The sequence below is a fragment of the Strix uralensis genome, chromosome 10, assembly GCF_047716275.1.
Source record: "Strix uralensis isolate ZFMK-TIS-50842 chromosome 10, bStrUra1, whole genome shotgun sequence".
NCBI classification, from domain to species: Eukaryota; Metazoa; Chordata; class Aves; order Strigiformes; family Strigidae; genus Strix; species Strix uralensis.
This window is the reverse complement of record NC_133981.1, coordinates 7,902,851-7,915,219: the sequence shown is the minus strand read 5'-3', so window position 1 is coordinate 7,915,219 and position 12,369 is coordinate 7,902,851. Positions and strand designations below refer to the sequence as shown.

At 39.9% G+C, this 12,369-nt stretch overlaps 1 protein-coding gene across 1 annotated transcript in view; it reads right to left on the bottom strand.

The window, feature by feature from the left end:
- The window catches only part of TAFA1 (TAFA chemokine like family member 1), a 228,533-nt gene that overhangs the window by 201,573 nt on the left and 14,591 nt on the right, over positions 1-12,369 (bottom strand). The window lies entirely within an intron of this gene.

The window sequence follows — 12,369 nt, the reverse complement described above, 5'->3', positions numbered from 1 at the left end:
AATAATAGCTTGGAAAAATCAGTAGAGAAGGAATATAGTTAAATAATACTAAACCCAGTAAAACTTAAGATCCCCACCCCAGAAAAGACAAAGCAGGAAAAACAGGAGAGAGAGACACCAGCAAAAGGACCGAAGGGAATCAAGGGCACTAAACAAATTTAAACACTTCATTTCCAGTGAGAACAAATAAAGGGGAGGGACACAGGAAAGCATATAAAATAGCAGATGACATGGAAAGACAAAACAGTTATCTACTATTCTTCATAATGTAAAACTAGTGAAAAGCATTAAAAGGCATCACATATCGAATTGATTTAGATGGGTAATTTTTAAAGTGGTATAATTACTATATGGCACACTTACTAGCATTTTACTCCACTAAATCTATGTACTTTTATGCACAGTAATTACTTAGTTCTAGGTCACTACACAAGCTTGAGCTATGCTACCAAGGGGTGTAAAAAAGCTAGAGAAGGGAAAGCAGGACCCTATATCCTAGTGCTGCAAAGGAATTAATTTGTTGTGCGGCCTCTGAATTTAACACCAGGTTGCTGACCCATAGCACTGGCCGGCAACAAGGTCTGAAATCCAGAACCTGCCTGCCCTACACCAGACCTAAGTCACTTCACCTGTTTAAGTGAGCAGTCCTCAGTGAATAAGGGATACTTTGTGAGCACACTCTACGTATAGAATAGTAGCTGAGCTACTGAAGTAGTGAGCATCCATGGACATTCAAAAATGTTAGCTTCTCCTTCTCAGAGAGATGTGTTTAATAATTTGTTGACTGGAGCAATTTAAACCCTCCGCTCTGAGGGATTTCCTTGTTCCACATGTATTTCCTTAAAAACAGAACAGTTATTAATAACTATTATTTCAGTGGAGATGAGCACAGTATCTTGCCCTCTTTTTGGCATATCACATTTAAATCACTATATATACTATGACAGTGTTGATCTCTCAACACCTCACGCCAAAATAGCTTTCTTTCACACTGCCTATACATTTTTCAGGGCAGAGATGCAATCAATACAAGCAAAGGAGTCTGAGGAACCCAAGAGGAACAAGAATAGTTTTTGTGGAATTGATGTCACCATGCATCCATTAGCCCCGCTCAGTAATTAGGAAATTAAAAGTGTCTGATTGCTCCCCTCTACTGAAGGTCACCCTTGAGGTCCTAACACTGGGTTTAGATGCTAATCAAGTGGTTGCTGACTGCTGCCAGGGCACAGGCTACAAACACCAGCAGAAATCCTGTTCTAAGTCTGACTTATTATAAACAAATGTATGCATTTCTCTATAGGGAATATTTTCAAGAGTACCTAAGCTTCAGGTTTATCACCGCAGTTTGTAAGGCAATAGCCTGGCTATACACATATACTTCACTTTAATAACATCTTCCTTCTTTCAGAGCAGCACAGTTTGGTTCAGATTAATAAACCAGGGACACTCCATATTATGCATACTCACATAAGTGATTCAATCAACACGAAATTTTAGCTACACCTTTTAATAATCATTGTTGATAATTGTTTAGTAACAAAATCTGAGAAACACAGTATAGACACATGTGTAATTAAGATAACCTTTGATAAACTTTAAGATATTGAATTTTGGTCTTGTAAGCATCTAAACTGATACTATAGCTTAAAACTAGTTTACACTGAAGGTAGATTTGCAATCAACACGTGTGATGCCAGAGCAACACAGAAACTCGCCCAGCTAGGGCAGCAGAGTACCAAATGAACACAGCAGTCAGCTCAAGCTAACATGCCCTGGTACAGCTATGTTGGCTCTGGAGCTAGTAGAGGCTCCAGCTAGGACATCTTTGTTTCCCTTTGCATTGTGTGGATACATCTAGAATATTCTTTTTATGAGAGGGGGATATTCAGAGGACTAAGACCTATTGAAATGAAATCCTTACACAACTGAATCTTTTAAACTAGATGCCTGAAAACTCATGGCTGAATATCACAGTAAGTACAAACCTGCATTTTGGTACCTAAACGAGTATGTCCCAGGAGGCACCTTTGTAGATCAGACATGGTCACCTGAATTTAAGTATAATTTGTCTGTTATCCTAAGTACAGATATTAGAAGATAGATTATCTAGAGAAAGTCTTTCTGCAGTCATAGAAAAGTTATAGAATATCAGGCCAATTGGTACATCTAGTCCAGTATCCCAACAGCAGGTAACACTAAAGTAGCTTGGTACTTTGAAAGAGTTCATAAAGTACTATGTGAATGAACAACATGAAAATCTGCACAATATGAGATACACACGAAAGCATGTAAATACCCAATAAACGGGAATTAAATCTGACAGGAATAGACCAAAAAGGCTATTAAAAAAATTATCAAAGCAAGTAGTTTACAATTCATGCAATAGTGAAAGGGATACCAGGAAAGATGAGGTACAGGCTAAGGACAGTCTTTGCCTCATCCTTTCAGATAGACACTAGCATAGCGTCACAAAACTTAAGAACAGACAAATGAAGGTGGAAATAAACAGAGCATGAAACGGGAGCCTTAACAATACTTCTGGCTGCACATACAAACTTGAGCAATTGCATGTTAGATGGTTCATGCAGCATGATTCAGAGGCGGCATGGATGACACAAGCTGAGGAGCTGAAGATGACACATTACAGGCAGGATGGAATTATTCACAGTGGACAATACTGAAAACTGAGATTTGACACAATGATGAGTCCTGCTTTAGCCATGGTAAGGGAAGAATTTTGTTCTAGCTATATTTTGTCAGACTTAAAACCAGATGTCATCAGGGAGACAGGCACAGATTTTAGTGAAGGCATGACTAGGATTTGCACTAGAGACATGAAGTTAAGAGGTGAATAGCAAGCTTATACCATTAAAAGTAAGGTTAGAAGCTAAAAAACACATATATGAATATATCTACGATGTTTTTATTAATCATTTAAGTCTCTAATCTATTTTTTGAATCCCAGTATATTGCTGATTTATAATAACACATTGCAAAGGGGTTCTGTAGCTTTGGCCTCCTCTTAAGAATGCTGCATCTTTCTTCCCTTTTGACTACCCAAACACTTTGTCACCTGCAGACCTAGTTATGTACCGCTCACTCTTGTGGACCAGAACAAGAGTTGTCACCACAACTTTTCTACCTCAATGGAAGATATTAATTTTGCAGTGGTTATGATCAAGTGTCTTGATTAAGCATTTACTCATTTCTCCGAAGGATCACTTAGTTCATCTGAAATCCCTCATGAGCCATCAATAAATCTCATTTTGTAAAAGGGTCTAAAGGTTCTTTTATATATAACCCTAGAACACAGTTATATACTGTCCCAAGTCTTTTGGGCAATGCTTGTAAAATGCCATTGAATCAGTGTGGTCTTACTTGATGCCTACGTTCTACTGATGGAGTAACACTACGATGAAAACTCAACAGAGCGCCAACTGCCTGTTTTGGAAAGATTTCCTCCTTCTCTACGAGAGTAGCAACTTCTTCCACCACCTTTTTCTTGCCAGTTTTGGAGTCTGAGTTCCAATGTTTGCACCACCTCATCGTTCAATGAGCTTTCGGAAACACTGCCACCCTCATGGTTTAACTTCCTTTCCTGCACACTTCCCTGCAGCAGATCTCAGCTGATTGAATATGCCTTGTCCTGTGTGGCCATGCTATGAGAGCCTGGGCTGATCTGACATCATCTGGTGTGTCTTATATTTTCATACTGAAGGTAAAGGCTCTAAGCCCTACATCTTAAAGAAAAAGAAAAAACTCCAAGAAACACTAATAATTCTGTGCTAAAAGAATGCAGAAAAAATTTATGCAAAGAATGGTCAAAGCCACTCATGTTGGTGTCAAAATCACAAGAAATTTAAAGGTGACAATATTTCACTTCAGAAATTTCAAGTAAACTGAAATATCTGAGTAATTGGATTTTCTATTTGAATTTTCCATAAGCCTTTCCAGGTACACATTTTTCCTTAAATGCAAGTCTAACAAGAACAAACATAGTCACAAGCAAGCCTGAACTGATTGTAAAAGATGTAGTTTCATTAACAGATGATTTACTACAGCAGCATGTGTGTTAGATCCAGCAGTAAAAGAAAATTAATTGAACCAAAAATACTTTAGGAAGAAGCAATCTGAGTTACCAGGTGTTAGCAATCAAAAAAGATTAATACAGTGATATTCATAACCTCTACCCATAAATAACTGTCAAGAAAACTTTTCCAAAAATGAAGAATTCATGGGAGTCTTGGAAATTGTAATTAGTATTAATTTAGCTGATTGTACACTTAGATAAGATGTACATAAAATGGTTTCAGACTTTAGGGGAAACAGACAGCTACACACACTAATTACCAAATTTTTAGAAGACCTGGAGATAAGTAATTAATTAGAGGAACCCAGGCAATAAAGGGATTCCAGCTAAAGAAGCTGGTGGCTCTGCAGAAGGAGCCAAGCAGTCGTTTGAGAGAGGATGTGGGAAAGCAGGAGAGGAGCAGACCTTCTCTGCAACATTCCACTTGCCAGATCCAGAAGCAGCAGGGATCAGCTCAGCTTAATTGAAATAAGCACAGTGACTATAGTTAATTGGGACTTCTTTTTGAGGAGATCTTTTTGTAATCTGATAGCGCATATTCTGTACAGCTGAAACTTTGAGGAGAGCCACTTGACAGTAATTTTGATGGGAAAAAGTAGCTCAGAACAAGGCAGGTTTTGGTCAAAGGGACAGACAGACCAGAGCAGCCTTGTCATGGCACTTTCCTGGACCATGAGTAGCAAACAAGAACTCTTAACACTCATGATTCAGACCAGGACATAACTTCATTACCTGTTCTCAACTTCACTGCACCACCACCAGACAGCCTAGAGGCCCTTCAACAATAGATGGATCTTTATTTTGTTCCATTCTCCATCAAAACCTCTGAAAGACTTGTTTTATCTTGCTTTGAAGTAGATATTTTTAATGAACTGTTTACCAGCCAAGTCTAATTTTGAAGCGTAACTACTGCAACTTGAAAAATCACTCAGAACTGCTATATAGATGGGAAATGACTTGAAGCCAAAAGTTGCAAGGGTGAGCAAATGAAAAAGTTCTTTTCAAAAGGGCTCCTGATGTCAGTGAATCTGCAATTCCTCCTTCTTTATAATGCATGTCCTTGTTCATGATTAAATTGCTTAGCTTTTACCAGTCAAAACCAGTTTTGCTTTCTATTCAAATGGCCAAAGACCTGTCTGGCTGCAATTATGAACCAGTGTCATAAAGACACAAAAGTGTCATGTTACCGTTGTAACAAAAGCAAATCTAAGGGATTGCAGGATTTAAATATTTCAATAAGGTTAAAGCAGGAGTGTTAAATTATTTAAGTTCTGGAATAAGATATAAGCAGCAGAGCAATATTGCATCCATACTCATGTATCTTTTCACGTGTAGAGGTGATATCTATGTGATAAATTGCAGGAGTGGGAGGTAAATTAATTTACTATGCACTTTGATCACAATACCCTCTCCTGGCCTACTAATCCATTTCCCAGCAGACTTGCTCTAACACCCCAAATCACGGAACGCTTTCACTGCTGCCATTAAGAACAATGCTTCATAGTCTACCTCTTTCTCCTCATAGGCGTGGAAGTTTCCCTCCTTGAAAAAATAATAAATATAAATTACATTACAGAAAAGCATACCGATGAAACCTTTATGTAGTTTTGTAATATGGAGGAGTGGAGGATATAAGAGACTTAAAAAGAGAAAACATCTTCAAATACTGGCAGCTGGGTAAGACGCGGTGATGTCTGCGTGTTTCTGGTGGCAGAGGAAAAATGAATGAACAGCTCTCCAACTATGATGATTTAATATTGTCAATAACGAAACAATACATATCTATATATAATTCTTGAAAAGCACTAATGCTTAAACCTGATCTACAAATGCACTCACAATTTGACATTTTAAGGCTAAAGACTATTATGTGATAAAAGTGCTAATTAATATAACTATCACTGTTAGAAGTGTGATGAAGCCAAAATGTTTGGCAAGCTTATTGTAAAGAAAACCTGTTACTACCTCAAATCCCTGCTCACTGCTAACTACCAGATCTTCATACGCCATCTCGGAGGGCAGCTGCAGCACAGGGCAGCCAGACAGCCACCACTGGGTGAGGCACGGGTCCCTCCCCAGGGAGCTCACCAGCATCCCCTCACTGCTGGGCTCTGGGCACAACACACGGGTGCTGCCAGGCCGGAGGCTCCTGGAGGGGAAGGTATTTACCTCTCTGCCTGCCAGGCTGGCAAATGGCTGAAAATCCAAATTATGATCTATCACGAAGATGAGCAAACTATAAACTCCCAGGTGTTATTTACCAGAAGATCACCAAGTGGATTGATTTTATGGATTTGAAGCTTCTGAATCTTACCACACATACAGAAACCCCCATGAAAGAAATCCATAGGCATGTGGGGAATGTAAAGCCAGAAATGAGTTGATTTACAGTAAAGGTATGGATGTGTATACATACAAGCACTCCCTTTCACCAGTTTACCATGGCTTTGTTTACAGCATGAATTGCACTTACCCAGACATTAAATATTGACGGCAAACTTAATGACACTTTGGCATTTTCTGTACTTGAGACAGTATATATGCTTTAGAATTTGTTACAGGAATTAATTCAAAAGATAAGAAAAATGTTTCTTGAGAAGAAAGACAGGATAATTGATATTCTTCACAGGTTTCATACGTTTATGCTTTATGATTTTAAGTACTTCATTTAGAAAACACAATCCTTGTAAGCACTGAGGTCTGCCTAACTATAACCACCAGAGCACAGAAGGTAACAAAATATTAAAAAAAAAATTAGAAGAGGGTATCTTTTTTTCTGGGTGGGGGTAGGGAGATAACAAAAATAATGAAAAAACAGGGAATTTGATAAGTATTTCACATCCATGGAGTGATATTTCTGAAGGTTTTCACTGACAGAAAGAAAAAAAAGCAAGTCACAAGTGCATATAAGCTGAAAAGAATGACAGAAGCCCTGTGCCTGCAATGGCACATCTTCTTCCCTCAGGTCAGCTGGGGCTTTGCCATGCAGTGGCAGGAGACATGTACAACGTCCCCTCCACCAGCACCACTTCAAGCCTGACAGTGCTGTGCCCCGAGCACAGGCGAAGTGACTGGCCTGGGGAGTGCACGGACAAGAAACACGGAAAATTAGTGTGTGCTGAGCTTCCTGCATTGCCGCAACATTGCTGCTGCTGCCCTGGCCAGGGCAGCTATTGACACATCTTGCTTCTGCAGCTGCAAGCAGATGTCTTTACTGCTATCAGGGGAGCTGAAGAAATTCTCTCTGTGGGGAAAAAAAAAAAAAAGGTCTGAAGAAGGCAGCTACATTCATTTCCCCTGGGCAATGCAACAAAGGGATTTTCTGCTGCCCCTTACAATGCTACTCCCACTGCTACTTTGGCCCGTGGCAAGCCATGGTTCTGGGGGGAAGCATCTCGCTCCAGACTGCCACCTGCACAATGCGGAAAGATGCTCTCAGCCACAGCAAAACTCAAAATATTTCAGTCTTCATCAGGACCCAGCAGAAATACAGTCAAACCCCAAATCCTTGCGACTATTTGAATAACTGACTTCAAGACCTGGTCAGATGATAGGAAACATTTAGCACTTAGATATCCACATGAGTGACTAAGACTTTGCTGCTTTGAACATCCCCACTATGGACTATTTTGAGAAGACAAGAAATAAAGGAAGAGCAAAGGACAATGTTCTGTGAAGAAAGTGAGTGCAGAATCCAGCTCTGCACACTAAAAATTGGTCTCTGCACTACAAGATGAAGTAACATGCAGAGGCTTGTATGGGAATATGCCTGCACCACTGAGAACAAAAAAGTCAGACATGCCTGGCCACATGCATATCCACACATTCTCATTTTGGGAGATGATACATTGCCACCTTCCTCCATCCTCCTCAAGGAGTAATGAAAAGAAATATATTAAATAATAGCAGCCATAAATAAGGAGACTTTGCAGCAGAACAAGATTAAGCCTCCTTTTCCTACTGTATCTTTCCAAAACTTCCCATTGCAGAAGAGGGAGATGCTCCAGACAAAAGAGGGTGTCCAAAACTGGGTGAATTATTTACTGAGAAATAGTTATATTACAGATGTCAAAGTATTCAGAGCACCAGAGCAAGATGGAAAATCTTCATCCTTTTCCCGTTACAAGAGGGTGATTTTTGTTCTTTTGACATTTAGATGACATGGTAAAAGCAATGAGAAAAGAGTCGGGCAGACAGTGATATAATCCAGCACAAAAACTTCATGGGTTTATGTAAAAATAAATTAAAAAAATCAGCACCTTTGCCTCATGGCTTAGTGTCCTGAAAATGTTAAGCAGCTTTTTTATGGGATGGCACCATTATCTTCTGCAGATACAATTCACAGGATCTTTCTCAGAACTACATCACGAAGTACTTGTTCATTCACAGTATTTGGCAGCTGCCTCCGTAATTTATGGGTAGCATCCTATGTAAATCATTGAAAAAAATGACAGATCTCAGGGGCTGTTTGTTGTTTAATCTCAGTTTGTCATGATTCAAAAAGAATGATGTGAAAATACAAGGAAAGTAATCCATAATGGTAAAAAAAGATTCTTAGACATTCTTAGTTGTTTTCTAAGAAACATAAATAATCAGCTCTGTCAGCTATGAAATGAATCTACATTTTCTATTTCACACGAAGGGCCGTCAAAACCAATCCTAAGTGTTTTACACCCCATTCTATTTCTGCTGGCAGAAAGTTGGGGCTCTGCAAGATTTGACAGCTACAGATCGTCCACTGAGCTGGGTAACAACATGAAAAAACATCACACAGAACCAGGCTGGTACTTTTAGAAAAGTCACAAGGCTTTGGAAAAAGGTTTGTACTTTGTGCTACTGAAAAACAATCCTTGGTCTTTATGCTGTGCTGCCAGGCCATGCCATCAGCTCTCTGTGTGCTGAATGAGCAGCTCACTGGCTGAAGCAGATTTTCTCCCCAGGAAAGGGAAAATTCAGAAAAACTCAACAGCCCAGTGAAAGACTGAGATTCAAATCCTCCATCCGAATCAGCTTCCAGGGAAATGCCCAAACCACCACACCACTGATCATATTGTTGATAAGATCTCAATCTCTCTTTCATTCTGTTTTACCAAAATTTGGATCCTGCTAAAACTGGTATGTTCCTGCCAGAGGTATTTTTCTTTTGATAAGTCCATATATTTCACTAAAGGTCTCCTCTGGCACATAATCCTCAACTCATTTACCATAAGTACTCTTACTTAAATTCCAATGCAGCCACTTACAAATCCCACCACAATCCCTCCCACTTTCCCAAGAACTTGTCAAGAAAAAGACACGAGTAGACACAGTTTAAATAACTTGCTGGATTCAGTGATTAATATTAGAACGCACAGACAGAGCTTCACTGCTGATAGATGATCACATTTTCTCCAGAATAGGAGAACAGTGGTGCTTTGCAAAGCAGAGCCGAGTTTACATAAAAATGACAAAAGCAGATGCTATCACTCAGATAAAGAAACACATTTCTAATACTAAGCCTCAGTTAAAAAAAACCCTAGAAGCATCTCTCAAAATAAAGTGATATTCCAGCCTGTGTTTCTTCAAGGACAGCAAAATAACTGCTACAGATGTATACTAAAGCAGAAGGAGTATTGGTCTCTGACATGGATAACTGTCACCTTGACAAGTGAAATTGGCTCATGAAATTAGCAAAGATCTTGAGATGACTGAGAAGACAGCAAAACACCTCAATACCACTGCAAACATCTGTTTGTCAAAGCTTTGCCTTCTCTCCCTGTGGGCTCCTGCTTCTTTCTGAATGGATGAACAGTGGCCACAGGCAGAGCTCTGCTGTGGCTGGAGTGCAGCCTTGGCCTCCAAAATGCCAGTAGAGATAGAGAAGCCACAGTTCAAGCCTTATGTTCAACTACAGCAGAAGACTGGCAGAAAAATCTACACCTACTGCACCACACAGAGTTAGCAGGCAGTGGTTCAGCTTTCTTCTGAAAGAAAGAAAAGCAAAACCATCCAAAGTATGCCCTTCCCAGAGGTTAAACTTCACAACAAGGTATTTTTAAAACACCCATCCTTTATTAAAACCTCCTTTTCACGTGCATTTGTCAGTGACTAGCATCTGCCTTCAAGAGCCCCCACCAGCTCAGAGCAGAGCTGTGCACTCAGTTTTAGCAGCAGGGAGTTTACCACTGCCTCCTCCATCTCTTCACTTTCTGGCAGAGGTAGGGACTGCCTCAGAGCCCATTCAACCTTACATAAAACACTACATTAGCCATGGAAACTGTAAGCAATGGACTGGCTTATTTTGCCCCTTCATAGCAAGTGAGAGAGAAGAATCCTGATGTCCCATCCCTGCTCTCCTGGTTACCTAATTATTTACTCAAAATGGAAAATTCAAGAGTTATTGGAAGTTACTCTCCCTACCAGTAATATCTTAACACCACAGCTTTACTTTTTGGAGAAAGTTGAAGGGTCAAGCCCTATAGCAGAACATAGCTTCTGATTAGAGATACTCTGATTTAAATCTAAGGAAAGAAGCAGCATCTTCTCTAGACTTTTTTTTACTAATTTAATCTGGCCTTTTCTTTGCTTTTCTTTCAGTGTTTAGAAATATGACAAATTGTTTCAGGTTTTGTTTTCTTTTTTCTTTCCCAGTTAGTAAGGAAAACAATCAAATTGTTCTAAACTAATTTCAAAATGTAAATAGTGCACCAAACCAACACTTGATATCTTGCTTTGGCTGTCAAATAAAAAAAATTCAATTATTTACACTGCTTTAGTCACACAAGAAAAGAAAGACTGCTTTGCAAAATGTAGAGTGTTACCCTGTATTCCTTCAGCCTACAAAAATAAACAAACGTCACAATAGAAAATTTGCTACAATTCCTCCAGCACATAAAATTCTTATCACCACAAGAGGCTAAAATGAACAATTTTTACATTAATTCAGCAATACTGATGGAATCAAGTCCTAGGTTGATTCTCAAGGCCTAAGAAGCGCCTCTAGATACCCTCTGCAAAGCAAGCAGTGGACATCAGCTGAAGCTCAGTCAGTTCTTCACTGCATAAGAGGAAAAGGATGCTATGGAAGGGGACCCCTTGCCAGGACTCCCTTGTCCAACCAGGTGTCCCCAATATGAGCTGGGACACAGAATTCCTGCTGTGCCTCTATGACAGCATGAAGTCCTGCCAGGAAACACAATACTGGTAAATAGCTATATAACTTCTGAGCTTCTGTGTTGCCAAAACAGAGGTAAATAATGAAGACGACCTTTTCCCAGCTTGGAAGTTTTCTAGGTTCCAGCAAGTGTGAAGCAAAATTTCTGCAGTTGGCTCGAAACTCAGCAGCAGCCAAAACAGGGCCATTAGTGGGGAAGGACATGCAGGACCCTAACAGCATCCTAGCCCTACCAAGTCCCTCCTCCACCTTTGACTGGACTAAACAAGACATCATTCACAGGTGATTTTCCATCTAGGAGCCCCCAAAGCACAGTTCTCTTTTGGAACTGATGTAGTCTCTCCCCAGAGGAATCTGTGTCTTCAGAAGCAATCAAGAGATTAATTTTTTTCCAGTTGTAGCAAATGAAATAGTCTGAAGTTTTTTCCCTATTAAAAAAATTGACATGACTTATCTTGTCGTAAGTTTTTATGTTGCTGTAGCTGGCCTGCAAGCACATTGAGATAACAGTGTGCAGTTAACAAGATCTGCAAGTCAGACATATTACAAAAAATACACTCCGAGTTATGCAAAATCAATGTTACACCACCTGTGAAAGATTGGAAGCATCACACAAAACTCTGGTGGGATGCACAATCTTCAAGTGAGAAACACACTTAAAGCAGAAGCCTTTTTGTCCAAAGACAAGCCCAACCTTCTCATCTCTTAAATGAAGCAATTAAGTAAAACGTGGGAAGTTCCACATTTGAAGCAAATGCCGTACTGCCTGTCTGGGTGTGCTGAGCCTTTGGTTCAGCTGAGAGCATGGACACAGGGCAAAAATTCACTACAATGGTACAACTTGTTTGTCAATTGAGTAACAGTAAGGGAACATGAAGGCTCTTTACACCTCACAGCTGGGGCAGTCTGATAGATTACAGCTTAACCACCATGAAAGTTTAAGCCAGCGTGAAGTTGGCTTACAGTAAAGCACTTGATTTCATGAAAAGAGGGAGCTAAGAGCCTCCATGATCCATCACCTGGCTCACAGCAACGCTTGTACTTGCATGCCAAGCCATGCCAAAGAGGGAGCACCAGGGACAGGATGCCTGTTCTGGGTACCAGCTGGGAGGACAGTGTTTGGCAG